Source organism: Colobus angolensis, unplaced genomic scaffold, assembly GCF_000951035.1.
Source record: "Colobus angolensis palliatus isolate OR3802 unplaced genomic scaffold, Cang.pa_1.0 Scaffold180, whole genome shotgun sequence".
Classification (NCBI taxonomy): Eukaryota; Metazoa; Chordata; class Mammalia; order Primates; family Cercopithecidae; genus Colobus; species Colobus angolensis.
In genome coordinates, this window is record NW_012114933.1 from 5,607,301 (window position 1) to 5,613,552 (window position 6,252).

At 42.0% G+C, this 6,252-nt stretch overlaps 1 pseudogene; it reads right to left on the reverse strand.

The window, feature by feature from the left end:
- Positions 1-5,560: 5,560 nt before the first annotated feature.
- Positions 5,561-6,252, reverse strand: part of LOC105509892 — a 7,560-nt pseudogene continuing 6,868 nt past the window's right edge.

The window sequence follows — 6,252 nt, forward strand, 5'->3', positions numbered from 1 at the left end:
TACAGGCGCCCGCCACCTCGCCCGGCTATTTTTTTTTTGTATTTTTTAGTAGAGACGGGGTTTCACCGTGTTAGCCAGGATGGTGCATTTTATTTTTTATAAGCAGAAAAAACTTTTTTTCTATCAAATTGAAAAGTATGAACCTTCAAGCAAGATAATCAAAATAATAATACAATTAACAGGATATCATATACAGATCAGACTAGAGGTTTAGATACTTTGAAGCACATACACCAAAATTAAGAGGGCCATCAACTGTCCCACTGAGGAAAAGCACACTGACTCATGGCAAACACATGACTTCTGGGAAACTTGAGCTGACATTTCACAGGACAGCACACCAAAGAGACAGGTCATCACTGGGTTACAGAAATGATCTGAGCTTGAAAGGGATCACAGTAAAACGCCATTGTAACTTGACACTTTCCCCGGAGATCTGTTCATCTCAAAAACAAGAACACAAGGCCGGGCACGGTGACTCACACCTGTAATCCCACCACTTTGGGAGGCCAAGGTGGGCGGGTCATGAGGTTAGCAGATCGAGACCATCCTGGCCAACATGGTCAAATCCCATCTCTACTAAAAATACAAAAGTTAGCCAGGCATGGTGGTGCGCATCTGTAGTCCCAGTGACTTGGGAGGCTGAGGCAGGAGAATCGCTTGAACCCAGGAGGCAGAGGTTGTAGTGAGCCAAGATCACACCACTGCACTCCAGCCTGGGCAACAGAGTAAGACTCTGTCTCAAAAAACAAAACAAAACAACAACAACAAAAACCCAAGAATATGTAATATAAAAATTAGCAATACAAAGTCTCATAAAACTAAAAAAGTCCTCTAAGCCCTGATTATCCTTGGAGCTTAAATAAAGACTGAGTTTTCATTTTTCTTCTGTTTACTCTTCTCTAAATTAAATACAAAATATTTTGTTATTTAGGACATTTCTGACTTTATAGCCAAAGTTTTGAAATGAAGACAGTAATAATTTTATAAAATGAATTAGACACATATCAACCCTAGGGGGTATCTTCAAGGCAGTCTCCTCCTTTGAAAAGCTTTAAACAGGAAAGCTTTTAAAGAATGACCCTGTGCTTGTGGGAATAACCTAATTATTACCACAGGAAGGGATTTCATATCTATGTCATACAAGAGCACCACATTTCCATATTTAAAGAAGTCTTCATTGCCAGGTTCTTTTTTTTAAAGACACCAAATAGACCAAGGAGTTACTAAAAATGGAAGGGGATAGTGAGAAAACAAGTCATACTATGAACAGGACTTCACCTTATGAATTGCCTCTCTAGCAAAATCAACCGCAGAAAGGAAAGACACTGTCTGTTAAATGGAAGGTAATAAATGGAATTCTTAAGTGGACACAAATACCTCTTGACATTCTGTAACCCAGCGGAGTACAGATGAGACATGCCCTCTGTAGATACAGTGTGCAACTACCAGTATGGCTCCCTGAGTGCCTGTTTCCTGTGTCTGCCTCTAAGCACCAAAAACAAAGATTCCAGGCTGAAGTAAATATATTGTTTTATCTGTTAATGAGAACAGGGAGCTCAAATTAGGGAAAGGTACAAAAAAGACCCTTTGAATTTCCTGATTAATCCCTATAGGTACATGAAAACACATTTAAATAAACAGAATTATTTCCATTTATAATACAAGGAAGCAAGTTAATTGAGATTATTACATAGGTAATTGATGAAGATTTGATTAGCCAATGCATGTAATGTGCCTAACATGGAGTAAACAAACAATAACTACTGCCTATACCTTAACACATGTGGAAATATGCGGTATTTATTATTTGAGCAAAGACCTCCAGCAGGCTTAAACACTTCGGACGAAAAACTAATTCAAATACTGAACTCAGGTTCCAGTGAACTAAATTTTATAAAAGCACTATTTATGGGTTTGTGCATGCATCTTTCTAAAGTTATCCTGTCTCAACATCTTAAATAGTAGAAAAAGCCACAGCAGCACCTCCCTTTAAGAATCCTTAGTCATTCATGGCTATTCTTACCTTTCTCCTTCCCTACCAAAGAGAGGGGCACACCTTGAGTAAAACTGGAGCTCATCTGAGCTTGGCTGCTAGAGGGCAGTTGGGGAGTGATCCCTGGAGAAGGACAAGACAGGAAGTGAATCTCCCCTGGTTACTGCCTCAACTGTTGAACGACAAGCAGATGGTGGGCAAAGGTATTCAGAGTCATGTTAATATGTAATGGAATAGAAAGACAATGGTACAAAAGTCAGGAGTTAACTTGTGTTTGATGCTCCATCATCGCTTGTTTACCTACCAGCACTTTGAGAAGGATTAGTTTATCAATAAGACCTTGTTTGGAGTAGGAGTGAGGGAGTGATTTGTTCTGATCTCAGGAAAGAAAAGTGAGCAGGGTCTGGATAGCTCTGAGCAGCTCAAAAGCCTATGTGTGAGCACCATAGCTAGGGATGGCTCAAGGGTAAAGGCCACGTCAGGGGCATGACCCAGTGGACACCCAAAGGGTAAATAAGGAACATGAGCTAGCCTCCTTCACAGATTAGCCTGGACCCAAGCCCAGCCTACTTTGACAGTCTTTTATTCCATTCATAAAGGAGGTCTTAGGCAGGAAGACTAAGACTCTCCTCTAGCAGCCTCCTTTGCTTAAGCAAAGGAAAAAGAAAAAAAAAAGGAATGTCATAAAAAGGGGAACATCACTTTGGTGAGCTCTGCTATTTTCTTTTCTTTTCTTTTTTTCTTTCTTCCTTTTTTTTTTTTTTTTTAAGAGACAGGGTCTTGCTGTGTCACCCAGGATGGGGTACAGAGGTGCAATCATAGCTCACTACAGCCTCGAACTCCTAGGATCAAGCAATCTTCCTGCCTCAGTCTCCTGAGTAACTAGGACCACAAGTCCTAGTTGCTTGGCTAATTTTTTATTTTTCTGTAGAGAGGGAGTCTTGTATGTTGCCCAGGCTGGTCTTGAACTTCTGGCCTCTGGCAATCTCCCATCATGGCCTCCCAAAGCAATGGGACTACAGGCATGGACTAGTTCCACCATACCTAGACTAGCTCTGTTACTCTTGATGTGAGGCCACAAACTGAACCGAGCAAACTCAAGACCCTTGGTTGCTTGGACACAAGTAGCTATTAATAACATCCAGGAACAAGCTCAGTCTTCTGAGTTAGGAAAACCTGGGCTACACTGGTCACCAGCAGCCGAAGCCTGGGCAAGATGCCACATATCCCTGGGACCCCCGTCTTCGCTGTTTAACAACATGAAATCATGCCTATTTCATAGGATGCTAGAAAGATTAATTGAGATGTTTCTCAAGGTCCTAAAACTGCACGTTTCACTCAGTAGGCTTTCAATAAACAGTACCTATCTTAAGTCTGCATTAGTATTAGAGGGTATTAAATACAGCAGCATTTCCAAGGTCTAAGTAAGAAGCCTGTAAGGATAATGGAAGCAAACTGAATTAAGAGCTGGGTAGAATAACAGAATGCGAGGTCAGGTTGGAATCTTAGAAACCATCTAAACTACCCTCTTTGCTTAAAGGTGAAAGAATAGTCATGTGTTGCAGCAGAAGGAAAACCAAGAAAAGATGTCCCTGTAATTTTACTTTTGTAAAATTAAGGCCATTGACCACGAAATAAGTACTACGTTTCAAAGACCATGGGAAAGGTATTTATCTCTTTTAGGTCTCACCTAAACCAGCACGGACCTTCAACTGCTAGACAATCTCAGCAAACACACACACTGGAGACTTACTGAGTGACTCAGTGTTGGCTAGAATTGTCTCTTTAGCTGGAAGGAAAGAGGGAGGGAAGGATAGATGGAGGAGTGTTCTTCCCAGAGGACAGCAAGAATTATTCAAGGTGGCCACCAAGTCTGGAAACCAGGCAAATCTTTTAACAAATGGTTTATTGATATTATGTTATAATGAATGACAAAATATTCATATCTAATTCTAGAATTTATGGCCACCCCATAGGATGGATCTTTGGAACAGAAAAAAAATAATAAAGATTTTGTTTTCCCGTAATTGTAAAGCTGTTATACTCAGTCCAGGCACAGCTAGTACAACATTCTGCTTAACCCCACAGGCTCCGTTCCCTTTACCACCTATTTATTTTATTTTATTTTATTTTTCTTTGAGAGGGAGTCTCACTCTGTCACCCAGGCTGGAGTGCAATAGCACGGTCTGGGCTTACTACAAGCTCCACCTCCCGGGTTCACGCCATTCTCCTGCCTCAGCCTCCCGAGTAGCTGGGACTACAGGCGCCCGCCACCACGCCTGGCTAATTTTTTTTTTTTTTTTTAAGTAGAGACGGGGTTTCACCGTGTTAGCCAGGATGGTCTCAATCTCCTGACCTCGTGATCTGCCTGCCTTGGCCTCCCAAAGGGCTGGGATTACAGGCGTGAGCCACCATGCCAGGCCTTTACCACCCATTTATAATATATTTGAGTCACTCATAGGAGTGAAACACTGTCAGCATTAATAGTTAGCCGCACTTTCAAAATACATTGTATTGTACTGAATAGAAATCTTAACTATTCAATTAGTCCAGTAATTCCAAATGATCTTATTACTTCTATACATAACATGTGATCTTACAACATTTATGTAGCTAAATACTTACAGTTCCCATGGTTTTTGAGGATTCCCAAAAGACTTTAGGGGGTTCTCAAACGACTTTTAGGGGTTTAATTTTTTTCACAATCAAAGAAAGGAACAGTGTCAATCCATAAGTGTCAGACCAGCAGTTTAGTAAGATCCTCTTCATAGCTCAGTTCCCAGTGCATATAGAGATTCAATACAGTCCCCTCACTCTCAGTTCTTAGAAGAATTTGAGAGGGATAAGAACAATAACTACCTGTTTTGTTTAATAGCCTAAAAGTGAAAACAAATGTCAAAAAAAATGCAGTCTAAAAAGAAATAGAAGTCAAATTCTTTCATCCCAGGACGTCTGAAAAGGAGAGACTCTGTGGAGCATGGATGCAGAAAAGGAGTTATTCCTACTGGAAAAAAAAAAAAAAAAAATGAACTGTTGACACAGTCACTCAAGACCAGAGAAACAACCACTGAGAGTAAGTAGCCTCAATTTCATTATCACCAGGAAGGCACACAGCAGAAAGCGTGGAACAAATCTGGGCTAGAGCCCTTAGCGGACTCAGGCTTCCAGGTGCTGTGGTTCAACAGCCTTTGTGGGAATAGGGAGAACCAGAAGCCATCACCATCACGTGTGAAAAAGGATGCCACAGCAACAACACAGCTGTCAAAAATCAGCTGGAGCTGAAGTTACACCCCGTTTGAAATCCACACTGTACTTGTTTTCCCGTCAAGGGCTTGAGACTTGCAGAGACACGTTAAACATGTGTAGGTGACCTTCCTTTCGAAAGGCAGAGGAGGGCCTCTTCTGTAACTCTTTCTACTCATTCGTTTTCCTATCAGTTCACCATTTCAACTAGAAAAGAGGCCGCAAGCTTCCTCAGCTAACTTCTAATTTGGACACAGCACAAATACTACACACACAATTGAATGAATGACCACATCTTCCTGGTTCTTCCATTGGGCAGGGTTAATATGCTTCTTTGGACTGAATATGTGTGATCATGTTTGAGAAAAGTTTGTAAACTTAAGACCGGATTTTGTTAGTCTCTGTCCCAGAAAATTGGTGGAGAACTCCTCGGCTCTTGTATAATTCAATGACTGGCTTTGCCACATCCTTATACCGTCTTAGCCTGGCAGCAACTGCTTCAGGTTTATCATCCTTCTACTGGACTAATGGTTCACCAGCGACGTCATCAATCCCATGTATATGAGGTGGATTGAAGTCCATGTTATATACCCTTCCGCCAGGAGGGTGAATCCAACAGCAGCTGAGACGATGTTTAAGTGTTTCAAATGGAATCTTCAAACTGATTACTAGATCCACGTCACAGATTTTTGTCCAGCGCTTCGGCTTGTCGTAATAGCAAAACCATGGAGGAGCCAGTGCTGGCCACGCCCATTCTCTAACTCGGACATCATTAGGCGTGTGATCACATGGTCTGGAACCAAAAGACTTTTTTCTATATACTGTTTTGCCATCTCACCAACTTCGGTGTTGGCCTTGATGTTCTCCCGCAAGAAGTGCCCGCTGGAGAGATCCTGGAAGCCAAAGTTCTGGGCGATCCTCTGGCACACAGTGCAGGTGCCCGAGCCGGTGGGGGGGTGCGGGGGCGCGAGGATGACCGCGCGCAGGAGTTTGGAAGCCACTGCTTTCGCGAG